General features: G+C 48.0%; 1 long non-coding RNA gene across 1 annotated transcript; it reads right to left on the bottom strand.

Moving 5' to 3' along the window:
• Positions 1–3,429: 3,429 nt before the first annotated feature.
• Positions 3,430–11,693, bottom strand: LOC308468967. Its single transcript, XR_013981955.1, has 3 exons — positions 11,560–11,693; positions 7,442–7,615; positions 3,430–3,482 (listed from the first exon to the last, which is right to left on the bottom strand). It is a non-coding gene; the product is annotated as an uncharacterized lncRNA (long non-coding RNA).
• Positions 11,694–14,460: the final 2,767 nt, after the last annotated feature.

The following is a 14,460-nucleotide window of genomic DNA, read 5'->3' as shown; positions in this document are numbered from 1 at the left end:
CAGCGCTGGCTCCTGGCCTCTAGAGTGAGATGAGCGCACAACCCTAGAGTCTGTCAAGACTCGCCCGCACGGGCAGGGGTACCTTTACCTTTACCTTTACCTGTTTTTCAAAAGTGCACACTTGTTTTTCAGTTTGGGGCATCTAAAACTATGAAAATTGGCTTATATAGTTTGAGTTTCTGACACTGCTCAACTGCATACTTAATAAAATGTTGATGCAAAACAAATGAACTTAGTGGTTAACACTGAGGCCTATCTCTTTCTCTAGAATGCGTATGATTGGCGTTTGCACTGCCTCGCTTGGTTCTCTTGGCCTGGGGCATTTTTTTGGCTTGGCCTGGTCATGGAGTATTGCAGTTGCTCTGGGCATTTACATTGGCATTGCTCCGGATCATCTTTAAAACAGCCTTGAGAGATCTCCTGTAAGTACCACTTCCTCTTGCATTGTAATGTGCTAGTTTGTTGTTTACATCAATCAGGGCTGGCCAATTTGTGGCCCAGATCTGGCCCCTCATGCCATGAGAAGTGGCTCACCAGCCCTGAGCAGCTTTATTTCCTGATCTGGTCAGGAAATAAAACAAAAGCGCACATAGAGGGTTGGGTTGGGCTTGGAGTTTCCTTGTTAAAGGAAGCTTACGCGGGCGTAAATTGACCTGGCACAGAAGTAAGAAGGGGGGAAAACAAAGCGACTGAAACGAGGGAGGGCATTTAAAACCGGACTCAGATAATTGCTGGCTATGGAAGCTTCTACCTTTCATAACATTTTTCTTAGAAGGAACACCATATTCTCATAGTCATATAGTCATAATACTTCCAAGGATTCCTCGGAACAACAACACTTTTCTCTCAGAAGGAGACCTAGCTAAGGCTTAATGAAATGCAGGGAGACTCTACAGACATTGGCTCAGCTCCAATGAGAAGGGCGGAGGGGTGAGGGATCCGGGGGTCAATCTAGTCTGACCCCGCTGAGGATTGCGAATTGTCCTCTGGCCTCAGCCTCTCTCGTTTTTATCCGTCTCCAATGGGGGATGGGAAGCAGGGCATCAGTAAATGATAAGAATGGTCAGGATGGTATTTCTTTTCCCTACCAGGCGGGTCAGTAGTCTGGAAATCAATAAATAATAATCATCTGATACGATACGTCCTACAGTTTAGAAACATATTAATTAATATTGATATGGAATTGTGAGAACCGGGCCAGGCGGCATTTCCCCCACCACACCGGGGAAAAGGCCGAGCGGGTGGCTCTGGGCCTGTTGGATTTCCGACCACCAGCGCCCCAAGCTTACCTGTCTCGGCCATGCTGTACCAGGCGCAGAGCTCACATGCTGAGGCCGCGTCGCTCAGGGTGGGGGAGTGGAGTCGGGCGGGGGCAGCAGGCGGCTTGGCTCGTTGCTCCGAGGTGCTCATGTACCAGCCGGAGGGGAGGTCGGGGGCACCAGGTCAAAGGGGTGCTCTAACTGCTAAGCAATAATACTTCCCCTCCCTTCAAATGAAGCACATTTACCCTGGTTGGTGCCCAGCGTGTGGTCGAAGGGGGGGTCGGCGGCGCACACCCAGCCTCCGCCCTGGCCTGGGCGCCACCGGTACCCAGACGTGCTGATGTCCTCCCAGCCGCAGGTGGGGCCTTCCAAGTTGAGGGCCAAGGCGGCGCCCGGCGGCGCCAACCCATTCCGGTAGCCTGGAAGGAGAAGGAATCAGGCGCCCTGAGCAAGCTACAGTTCCCAGTATTCTGGGCGCCAAGTGCCCTTAGGAGACCCCTGTTCTCTCCCCCCCCCCCATGAGCTACAGTTCCCAGAGTTCTCTAAGAAGAGAAATGGGCTTGGGAACTGTAGTTCTGTCAAGGGAATCGCAACCCTCAATGCCCAGAGCAAGCAATCATTTCCAGGGTGCTTTGGGGGGACATTGTGGGAACTGTAGTTTGTTCAGTTTCCCAAGGAGACCCTCTCAGAGCTAGAACTCCCAGCGTTCCATTGGAAAGGCTGTGCTGAATATTCTCCTCCCGTAGGAAACTACAGTTCCCAGGGTGCTTTGAGGGATGCTAAGATGGGTTAAATCACACTCTACGAGGGGAATCGAGGCACGTCTCCCCGATTCCTTTGGCGACGCCAAAACTTACTGCAATGGCTCTCGTCGGAGCAATCCCAGGACCCCATTCCTCAACGCACGCGCACAGCAGCCCCAGCAACAATAAAAATCTCGGCAGCAATAGGTCGGCCTTTTGGCCAATCACAGGTCGGGCTGTGGGCGGAGCCAGCCATTTGGCGCTTTTTCAGTACAGTACAGTAAAGTATTTTTATTTATTTGATTGGGGTAGGGCAGCACCTTCTGGCTTCACCCATGTTAGTGAGGTTTGTCCCCTTTTTCCTTTTCGTGTTAGGCTATCTAAAGGTGACAAAGCAATGTGTTGAAAACTTGATTTCTTCCGCTGAACCATTGCTTTCACCAAGTAATTACTCAAGACACCAATTCTTTCACCTATCGATTTATCCCCATAATCCAAGCGGAGATTAATTAGCATCCAAAAGTGGTACACTTGCACGTTACATCTTAAGATAAATGTTTTGGAAAAGGCATACATTTTAAAAAGATAATTAATTTGCAAGCAAATAATTGAATGCCCGGTCAATTAGATAGGCAGTGAGCTGGCTGATTTGTCTAATGGAGCATCCAAAAACCCAGGTTGGGTCTAGAAGACCCAGTTTGCTCCCTCCCCCCAGCCTTAATGGCAACCCGCCATTGCTTTCCGTTTGATTTTTTTAACAGATACTCTGAATTGAACACCACAAGAATAAACGGGGATCAGCCCCTGCTGTAGTGGCCAGCACTAAAAGCCATTTGAGTAATTCAGATTAATAAAGTAGGAATAATTAATATTTGCAAACCAGCACCTTCACAGCAGTTTTGGACACTTGCAGCAGCTTGCAATGTTAAGAGAGGTGCTCTAAATAAAAGCACTTTCTACATTTATGAGCCTTCAGAGTAGGCTCATGTTTTTTCCTTTGCCGGGAGGTATAAATGTGCAACCACCCCGAGAACTTTAGGCAGCACTTCCTCTGCTCTCAGTCAGCAAAAGGGGATGGCAAGGGGCGCTTCATGGCGTAACTTAACTTGCGGCTGCAGGAGAAGTGTGGATCCCTCAGCCGTACCTAAATAGCCTTCAAAGTGCCATTTAAGAGTGCAGCATCTAGCTGTGCTGTGGACACAAAGGTTGTGAGGTTGATCCCCGTAAGGGACACCTGCAAATTCCTGCCTTGTAGCAGGTTGGACTAGATGACCCTTGGGGTCCCTTCCCAACATATACTCACCCACTCACCCACCATCTTTGGAAAGTGCTTCCGAAAGAAGAGCAATAGCATTCCTTTAAGTTAGTTGTAGTTGTCGGCATGCAGAGGGTCGCAAGGCCAGCTGGGTAGCCCCAGTTGGGTCGTCTCCTTCCAGCCGTCCCGCTGCGAAGACCCATCTGCCTCTGCTCCGATGGGCTTCAAGAACATGATGAAGATTTCAGGGGAAAATACACCAGCGCTCAAAAGATTTTATAAATGCCTCAAAAAATGTATAAATGTAGTTTTTGGGGTGGAAAAACGAGGTTTAGGAAACCTAAATTTTCAGCGTTAGGGCATGATGCAATCAAAAGTTTTCGATGGTGAAAATTATTGCAAAGAAATGTTCTTTCTCAATAAAGAATCAAATGTATGGGTCTCTTATGTAGTGTAACCACAAGACTACAGATGCAGTGGGTTTTTTGGACATTGTGCTGGTTACAACTTTCCCACGATCCATAGCTGTAAAAGAAAAAATGAATGAAACAAAGTTCATCTTAAAATCTAAAATAATATTGGTTATTACGGGGTTGTTGTTTTTCAAAAGGGACGCGGGTGGCGCTGTGGGTAAAAGCCTCAGCGCCTAGGACTTGCCGATCGAAAGGTCGGTGGTTCGAATCCCCGCGGCGGGGTGCGCTCCCGTCGCTCGGTCCCAGCGCCTGCCAACCTAGCAGTTCGAAAGCACCCCCGGGTGCAAGTAGATAAATAGGGGCCGCTTACTAGCGGGAAGGTAAACGGCGTTTCGTCTGCTGCGCTGGCTCGCCAGATGCAGCTTGTCACGCTGGCCACGTGACCCGGACCTGTCTTCGGACAGCGCTGGCTCCTGGCCTCTAGAGTGAGATGAGCGCACAACCCTAGAGTCTGTCAAGACTCGCCCGCACGGGCAGGGGTACCTTTACCTTTACCTTTACCTGTTTTTCAAAAGTGCACACTTGTTTTTCAGTTTGGGGCATCTAAAACTATGAAAATTGGCTTATATAGTTTGAGTTTCTGACACTGCTCAACTGCATACTTAATAAAATGTTGATGCAAAACAAATGAACTTAGTGGTTAACACTGAGGCCTATCTCTTTCTCTAGAATGCGTATGATTGGCGTTTGCACTGCCTCGCTTGGTTCTCTTGGCCTGGGGCATTTTTTTGGCTTGGCCTGGTCATGGAGTATTGCAGTTGCTCTGGGCATTTACATTGGCATTGCTCCGGATCATCTTTAAAACAGCCTTGAGAGATCTCCTGTAAGTACCACTTCCTCTTGCATTGTAATGTGCTAGTTTGTTGTTTACATCAATCAGGGCTGGCCAATTTGTGGCCCAGATCTGGCCCCTCATGCCATGAGAAGTGGCTCACCAGCCCTGAGCAGCTTTATTTCCTGATCTGGTCAGGAAATAAAACAAAAGCGCACATAGAGGGTTGGGTTGGGCTTGGAGTTTCCTTGTTAAAGGAAGCTTACGCGGGCGTAAATTGACCTGGCACAGAAGTAAGAAGGGGGGAAAACAAAGCGACTGAAACGAGGGAGGGCATTTAAAACCGGACTCAGATAATTGCTGGCTATGGAAGCTTCTACCTTTCATAACATTTTTCTTAGAAGGAACACCATATTCTCATAGTCATATAGTCATAATACTTCCAAGGATTCCTCGGAACAACAACACTTTTCTCTCAGAAGGAGACCTAGCTAAGGCTTAATGAAATGCAGGGAGACTCTACAGACATTGGCTCAGCTCCAATGAGAAGGGCGGAGGGGTGAGGGATCCGGGGGTCAATCTAGTCTGACCCCGCTGAGGATTGCGAATTGTCCTCTGGCCTCAGCCTCTCTCGTTTTTATCCGTCTCCAATGGGGGATGGGAAGCAGGGCATCAGTAAATGATAAGAATGGTCAGGATGGTATTTCTTTTCCCTACCAGGCGGGTCAGTAGTCTGGAAATCAATAAATAATAATCATCTGATACGATACGTCCTACAGTTTAGAAACATATTAATTAATATTGATATGGAATTGTGAGAACCGGGCCAGGCGGCATTTCCCCCACCACACCGGGGAAAAGGCCGAGCGGGTGGCTCTGGGCCTGTTGGATTTCCGACCACCAGCGCCCCAAGCTTACCTGTCTCGGCCATGCTGTACCAGGCGCAGAGCTCACATGCTGAGGCCGCGTCGCTCAGGGTGGGGGAGTGGAGTCGGGCGGGGGCAGCAGGCGGCTTGGCTCGTTGCTCCGAGGTGCTCATGTACCAGCCTGAGGGGAGGTCGGGGGCACCAGGTCAAAGGGGTGCTCTAACTGCTAAGCAATAATACTTCCCCTCCCTTCAAATGAAGCACATTTACCCTGGTTGGTGCCCAGCGTGTGGTCGAAGGGGGGGTCGGCGGCGCACACCCAGCCTCCGCCCTGGCCTGGGCGCCACCGGTACCCAGACGTGCTGATGTCCTCCCAGCCGCAGGTGGGGCCTTCCAAGTTGAGGGCCAAGGCGGCGCCCGGCGGCGCCAACCCATTCCGGTAGCCTGGAAGGAGAAGGAATCAGGCGCCCTGAGCAAGCTACAGTTCCCAGTATTCTGGGCGCCAAGTGCCCTTAGGAGACCCCTGTTCTCTCCCCCCCCCCATGAGCTACAGTTCCCAGAGTTCTCTAAGAAGAGAAATGGGCTTGGGAACTGTAGTTCTGTCAAGGGAATCGCAACCCTCAATGCCCAGAGCAAGCAATCATTTCCAGGGTGCTTTGGGGGGACATTGTGGGAACTGTAGTTTGTTCAGTTTCCCAAGGAGACCCTCTCAGAGCTAGAACTCCCAGCGTTCCATTGGAAAGGCTGTGCTGAATATTCTCCTCCCGTAGGAAACTACAGTTCCCAGGGTGCTTTGAGGGATGCTAAGATGGGTTAAATCACACTCTACGAGGGGAATCGAGGCACGTCTCCCCGATTCCTTTGGCGACGCCAAAACTTACTGCAATGGCTCTCGTCGGAGCAATCCCAGGACCCCATTCCTCAACGCACGCGCACAGCAGCCCCAGCAACAATAAAAATCTCGGCAGCAATAGGTCGGCCTTTTGGCCAATCACAGGTCGGGCTGTGGGCGGAGCCAGCCATTTGGCGCTTTTTCAGTACAGTACAGTAAAGTATTTTTATTTATTTGATTGGGGTAGGGCAGCACCTTCTGGCTTCACCCATGTTAGTGAGGTTTGTCCCCTTTTTCCTTTTCGTGTTAGGCTATCTAAAGGTGACAAAGCAATGTGTTGAAAACTTAATTTCTTCCGCTGAACCATTGCTTTCACCAAGTAATTACTCAAGACACCAATTCTTTCACCTATCGATTTATCCCCATAATCCAAGCGGAGATTAATTAGCATCCAAAAGTGGTACACTTGCACGTTACATCTTAAGATAAATGTTTTGGAAAAGGCATACATTTTAAAAAGATAATTAATTTGCAAGCAAATAATTGAATGCCCGGTCAATTAGATAGGCAGTGAGCTGGCTGATTTGTCTAATGGAGCATCCAAAAACCCAGGTTGGGTCTAGAAGACCCAGTTTGCTCCCTCCCCCCAGCCTTAATGGCAACCCGCCATTGCTTTCCGTTTGATTTTTTTAACAGATACTCTGAATTGAACACCACAAGAATAAACGGGGATCAGCCCCTGCTGTAGTGGCCAGCACTAAAAGCCATTTGAGTAATTCAGATTAATAAAGTAGGAATAATTAATATTTGCAAACCAGCACCTTCACAGCAGTTTTGGACACTTGCAGCAGCTTGCAATGTTAAGAGAGGTGCTCTAAATAAAAGCACTTTCTACATTTATGAGCCTTCAGAGTAGGCTCATGTTTTTTCCTTTGCCGGGAGGTATAAATGTGCAACCACCCCGAGAACTTTAGGCAGCACTTCCTCTGCTCTCAGTCAGCAAAAGGGGATGGCAAGGGGCGCTTCATGGCGTAACTTAACTTGCGGCTGCAGGAGAAGTGTGGATCCCTCAGCCGTACCTAAATAGCCTTCAAAGTGCCATTTAAGAGTGCAGCATCTAGCTGTGCTGTGGACACAAAGGTTGTGAGGTTGATCCCCGTAAGGGACACCTGCAAATTCCTGCCTTGTAGCAGGTTGGACTAGATGACCCTTGGGGTCCCTTCCCAACATATACTCACCCACTCACCCACCATCTTTGGAAAGTGCTTCCGAAAGAAGAGCAATAGCATTCCTTTAAGTTAGTTGTAGTTGTCGGCATGCAGAGGGTCGCAAGGCCAGCTGGGTAGCCCCAGTTGGGTCGTCTCCTTCCAGCCGTCCCGCTGCGAAGACCCATCTGCCTCTGCTCCGATGGGCTTCAAGAACATGATGAAGATTTCAGGGGAAAATACACCAGCGCTCAAAAGATTTTATAAATGCCTCAAAAAATGTATAAATGTAGTTTTTGGGGTGGAAAAACGAGGTTTAGGAAACCTAAATTTTCAGCGTTAGGGCATGATGCAATCAAAAGTTTTCGATGGTGAAAATTATTGCAAAGAAATGTTCTTTCTCAATAAAGAATCAAATGTATGGGTCTCTTATGTAGTGTAACCACAAGACTACAGATGCAGTGGGTTTTTTGGACATTGTGCTGGTTACAACTTTCCCACGATCCATAGCTGTAAAAGAAAAAATGAATGAAACAAAGTTCATCTTAAAATCTAAAATAATATTGGTTATTACGGGGTTGTTGTTTTTCAAAAGGGACGCGGGTGGCGCTGTGGGTAAAAGCCTCAGCGCCTAGGACTTGCCGATCGAATCCCCGCGGCGGGGTGCGCTCCCGTCGCTCGGTCCCAGCGCCTGCCAACCTAGCAGTTCGAAAGCACCCCCGGGTGCAAGTAGATAAATAGGGGCCGCTTACTAGCGGGAAGGTAAACGGCGTTTCGTCTGCTGCGCTGGCTCGCCAGATGCAGCTTGTCACGCTGGCCACGTGACCCGGACCTGTCTTCGGACAGCGCTGGCTCCTGGCCTCTAGAGTGAGATGAGCGCACAACCCTAGAGTCTGTCAAGACTCGCCCGTACGGGCAGGGGTACCTTTACCTTTACCTTTACCTGTTTTTCAGAAGCACACACTTGTTTTTCAGTTTGGGGCATCTAAAACTATGAAAATTGGCTTATATAGTTTGAGTTTCTGACACTGCTCAACTGCATACTTAATAAAATGTTGATGCAAAACAAATGAACTTAGTGGTTAACACTGAGGCCTATCTCTTTCTCTAGAATGCGTATGATTGGCGTTTGCACTGCCTCGCTTGGTTCTCTTGGCCTGGGGCATTTTTTTGGCTTGGCCTGGTCATGGAGTATTGCAGTTGCTCTGGGCATTTACATTGGCATTGCTCCGGATCATCTTTAAAACAGCCTTGAGAGATCTCCTGTAAGTACCACTTCCTCTTGCATTGTAATGTGCTAGTTTGTTGTTTACATCAATCAGGGCTGGCCAATTTGTGGCCCAGATCTGGCCCCTCATGCCATGAGAAGTGGCTCACCAGCCCTGAGCAGCTTTATTTCCTGATCTGGTCAGGAAATAAAACAAAAGCGCACATAGAGGGTTGGGTTGGGCTTGGAGTTTCCTTGTTAAAGGAAGCTTACGCGGGCGTAAATTGACCTGGCACAGAAGTAAGAAGGGGGGAAAACAAAGCGACTGAAACGAGGGAGGGCATTTAAAACCGGACTCAGATAATTGCTGGCTATGGAAGCTTCTACCTTTCATAACATTTTTCTTAGAAGGAACACCATATTCTCATAGTCATATAGTCATAATACTTCCAAGGATTCCTCGGAACAACAACACTTTTCTCTCAGAAGGAGACCTAGCTAAGGCTTAATGAAATGCAGGGAGACTCTACAGACATTGGCTCAGCTCCAATGAGAAGGGCGGAGGGGTGAGGGATCCGGGGGTCAATCTAGTCTGACCCCGCTGAGGATTGCGAATTGTCCTCTGGCCTCAGCCTCTCTCGTTTTTATCCGTCTCCAATGGGGGATGGGAAGCAGGGCATCAGTAAATGATAAGAATGGTCAGGATGGTATTTCTTTTCCCTACCAGGCGGGTCAGTAGTCTGGAAATCAATAAATAATAATCATCTGATACGATACGTCCTACAGTTTAGAAACATATTAATTAATATTGATATGGAATTGTGAGAACCGGGCCAGGCGGCATTTCCCCCACCACACCGGGGAAAAGGCCGAGCGGGTGGCTCTGGGCCTGTTGGATTTCCGACCACCAGCGCCCCAAGCTTACCTGTCTCGGCCATGCTGTACCAGGCGCAGAGCTCACATGCTGAGGCCGCGTCGCTCAGGGTGGGGGAGTGGAGTCGGGCGGGGGCAGCAGGCGGCTTGGCTCGTTGCTCCGAGGTGCTCATGTACCAGCCGGAGGGGAGGTCGGGGGCACCAGGTCAAAGGGGTGCTCTAACTGCTAAGCAATAATACTTCCCCTCCCTTCAAATGAAGCACATTTACCCTGGTTGGTGCCCAGCGTGTGGTCGAAGGGGGGGTCGGCGGCGCACACCCAGCCTCCGCCCTGGCCTGGGCGCCACCGGTACCCAGACGTGCTGATGTCCTCCCAGCCGCAGGTGGGGCCTTCCAAGTTGAGGGCCAAGGCGGCGCCCGGCGGCGCCAACCCATTCCGGTAGCCTGGAAGGAGAAGGAATCAGGCGCCCTGAGCAAGCTACAGTTCCCAGTATTCTGGGCGCCAAGTGCCCTTAGGAGACCCCTGTTCTCTCCCCCCCCCCCATGAGCTACAGTTCCCAGAGTTCTCTAAGAAGAGAAATGGGCTTGGGAACTGTAGTTCTGTCAAGGGAATCGCAACCCTCAATGCCCAGAGCAAGCAATCATTTCCAGGGTGCTTTGGGGGGACATTGTGGGAACTGTAGTTTGTTCAGTTTCCCAAGGAGACCCTCTCAGAGCTAGAACTCCCAGCGTTCCATTGGAAAGGCTGTGCTGAATATTCTCCTCCCGTAGGAAACTACAGTTCCCAGGGTGCTTTGAGGGATGCTAAGATGGGTTAAATCACACTCTACGAGGGGAATCGAGGCACGTCTCCCCGATTCCTTTGGCGACGCCAAAACTTACTGCAATGGCTCTCGTCGGAGCAATCCCAGGACCCCATTCCTCAACGCACGCGCACAGCAGCCCCAGCAACAATAAAAATCTCGGCAGCAATAGGTCGGCCTTTTGGCCAATCACAGGTCGGGCTGTGGGCGGAGCCAGCCATTTGGCGCTTTTTCAGTACAGTACAGTAAAGTATTTTTATTTATTTGATTGGGGTAGAGCAGCACCTTCTGGCTTCACCCATGTTAGTGAGGTTTGTCCCCTTTTTCCTTTTCGTGTTAGGCTATCTAAAGGTGACAAAGCAATGTGTTGAAAACTTGATTTCTTCCGCTGAACCATTGCTTTCACCAAGTAATTACTCAAGACACCAATTCTTTCACCTATCGATTTATCCCCATAATCCAAGCGGAGATTAATTAGCATCCAAAAGTGGTACACTTGCACGTTACATCTTAAGATAAATGTTTTGGAAAAGGCATACATTTTAAAAAGATAATTAATTTGCAAGCAAATAATTGAATGCCCGGTCAATTAGATAGGCAGTGAGCTGGCTGATTTGTCTAATGGAGCATCCAAAAACCCAGGTTGGGTCTAGAAGACCCAGTTTGCTCCCTCCCCCCAGCCTTAATGGCAACCCGCCATTGCTTTCCGTTTGATTTTTTTAACAGATACTCTGAATTGAACACCACAAGAATAAACGGGGATCAGCCCCTGCTGTAGTGGCCAGCACTAAAAGCCATTTGAGTAATTCAGATTAATAAAGTAGGAATAATTAATATTTGCAAACCAGCACCTTCACAGCAGTTTTGGACACTTGCAGCAGCTTGCAATGTTAAGAGAGGTGCTCTAAATAAAAGCACTTTCTACATTTATGAGCCTTCAGAGTAGGCTCATGTTTTTTCCTTTGCCGGGAGGTATAAATGTGCAACCACCCCGAGAACTTTAGGCAGCACTTCCTCTGCTCTCAGTCAGCAAAAGGGGATGGCAAGGGGCGCTTCATGGCGTAACTTAACTTGCGGCTGCAGGAGAAGTGTGGATCCCTCAGCCGTACCTAAATAGCCTTCAAAGTGCCATTTAAGAGTGCAGCATCTAGCTGTGCTGTGGACACAAAGGTTGTGAGGTTGATCCCCGTAAGGGACACCTGCAAATTCCTGCCTTGTAGCAGGTTGGACTAGATGACCCTTGGGGTCCCTTCCCAACATATACTCACCCACTCACCCACCATCTTTGGAAAGTGCTTCCGAAAGAAGAGCAATAGCATTCCTTTAAGTTAGTTGTAGTTGTCGGCATGCAGAGGGTCGCAAGGCCAGCTGGGTAGCCCCAGTTGGGTCGTCTCCTTCCAGCCGTCCCGCTGCGAAGACCCATCTGCCTCTGCTCCGATGGGCTTCAAGAACATGATGAAGATTTCAGGGGAAAATACACCAGCGCTCAAAAGATTTTATAAATGCCTCAAAAAATGTATAAATGTAGTTTTTGGGGTGGAAAAACGAGGTTTAGGAAACCTAAATTTTCAGCGTTAGGGCATGATGCAATCAAAAGTTTTCGATGGTGAAAATTATTGCAAAGAAATGTTCTTTCTCAATAAAGAATCAAATGTATGGGTCTCTTATGTAGTGTAACCACAAGACTACAGATGCAGTGGGTTTTTTGGACATTGTGCTGGTTACAACTTTCCCACGATCCATAGCTGTAAAAGAAAAAATGAATGAAACAAAGTTCATCTTAAAATCTAAAATAATATTGGTTATTACGGGGTTGTTGTTTTTCAAAAGGGACGCGGGTGGCGCTGTGGGTAAAAGCCTCAGCGCCTAGGACTTGCCGATCGAAAGGTCGGTGGTTCGAATCCCCGCGGCGGGGTGCGCTCCCGTCGCTCGGTCCCAGCGCCTGCCAACCTAGCAGTTCGAAAGCACCCCCGGGTGCAAGTAGATAAATAGGGGCCGCTTACTAGCGGGAAGGTAAACGGCGTTTCGTCTGCTGCGCTGGCTCGCCAGATGCAGCTTGTCACGCTGGCCACGTGACCCGGACCTGTCTTCGGACAGCGCTGGCTCCTGGCCTCTAGAGTGAGATGAGCGCACAACCCTAGAGTCTGTCAAGACTCGCCCGCACGGGCAGGGGTACCTTTACCTTTACCTTTACCTGTTTTTCAAAAGTGCACACTTGTTTTTCAGTTTGGGGCATCTAAAACTATGAAAATTGGCTTATATAGTTTGAGTTTCTGACACTGCTCAACTGCATACTTAATAAAATGTTGATGCAAAACAAATGAACTTAGTGGTTAACACTGAGGCCTATCTCTTTCTCTAGAATGCGTATGATTGGCGTTTGCACTGCCTCGCTTGGTTCTCTTGGCCTGGGGCATTTTTTTGGCTTGGCCTGGTCATGGAGTATTGCAGTTGCTCTGGGCATTTACATTGGCATTGCTCCGGATCATCTTTAAAACAGCCTTGAGAGATCTCCTGTAAGTACCACTTCCTCTTGCATTGTAATGTGCTAGTTTGTTGTTTACATCAATCAGGGCTGGCCCCTCATGCCATGAGAAGTGGCTCACCAGCCCTGAGCAGCTTTATTTCCTGATCTGGTCAGGAAATAAAACAAAGCGCACATAGAGGGTTGGGTTGGGGTTGCTGTTGTCTCTATTAAAAAATGTGGGCTATCATTTTTTTGTGTGCTTCCCCTCTGGTCATTCGCGGAACAATCACCCGCTTCCTTATGTATGGGTAAAAATGGCCAGAGAGAATTCATAAGATCTTTAACATGCTCTCTTTTCCCCCCCAAATAATATTTATTATTTTTAGTTGATAAACATAAGAAAAGAGAAGACATTACCAATAATAAAGACAACCAAACATAGGAGAAAAAGAGAAAAAAGAAAAAATACATACATATTACCACTTAATTAAAATTAAGTACCATCCATCTTCATAAACATAGTATTTGTATGTAGTGTGTAGCAGTTTCCAATATCAGTTTTCAAAAGACCATATCACAGTCCTAATCATATTACATCGCTTTCCTTATCTTACATTTTCTTATTTATAAATTTAATTCCATTTTAATCCTATGCCTATTTGTTCCTTTCATGTGGTTACATCTTTAATATTACAATATTTATTCAAATAGTCTTTAAATTTCTTCCAATCTTCTTGGTGTTCCTCTTCTTTCTGGTTGCAGATTCTCCTGGTGAGGTCAGCCAGCTCCATAAACTCCATCATCTTCATCTGCCATTCTTCTACCGTTGGTAATTCTTGTGTTTTCTTTTGGGTGGTGGAACTACAGATAACAGGCCGAGGAATATCCCGTTGTTGTTTTACATAACCTTTAAATGTTTACTTCTTTTTATTTATAGAGTGGTCATACAGGAGATTCAACTCATTCTCAAAGATGGACATCTCTAGTTAGTTAAAGGGATTTATACTACAGATGACTCTCCGAGTCATATTGTTGAAATTAAACTCGACAAAGTTGTTCCTCTGAAGGTAAATCAAACTTCTTTTTTCGCAACTGAAAAATATAGCTGCATTATACATATGGGTTTTATTTCAATTCAACCATTTATTTGCTGGTTAACATTTTAGGAAGCACTCTTATAGACAAGAAGCTGGTGTCAAGCAAGATTGCTGTAAATTATACCGGCATAAAAGGACGCGGGTGGCGCTGTGGGTTAAACCACATAGCCTAGGACTTGCTGATCAGAAGGTCAGCGGTTCGAATCCCCGCGACGGGGTGAGCTCCCGTTTCTTGGTCCCTGCTCCTGCCAACCTAGCAGTTCGAAAGCACGTCAGAGTGCAAGTAGATAAATAGGTACCGGCGGGAAGGTAAACGGCGTTTCTGTGCACTGCTCTGGTTCGCCAGAAGCAGCTTGGTCATGCTGGCCACATGACCCAGAAGCTGTACACCGGCTCCCTCGGCCAATAGAGCGAGATGAGCGCCACAACCCCAGAGTCGGCCACGACTGGACCTAATGGTCAGGGGTCCCTTTACCTTTCTACCGGCATAAAGTATTCCAGCTCCAAACTCCATTTAGGAGTGGGGCTACTGTGGATTGAGCACACACACAAAAATCCCGAACATTTTTCACAGTTTTCAAAAAAATCCTCCTAGATTTCACCTT

Source organism: Podarcis pityusensis (assembly GCF_964106645.2).
Source record: "Podarcis pityusensis genome assembly, contig: HAP1_SCAFFOLD_463, whole genome shotgun sequence".
NCBI classification, from domain to species: Eukaryota; Metazoa; Chordata; class Lepidosauria; order Squamata; family Lacertidae; genus Podarcis; species Podarcis pityusensis.
The sequence above is the reverse complement of the archived record's forward strand: the minus strand, read 5'-3'. Positions and strand labels throughout refer to the sequence as shown.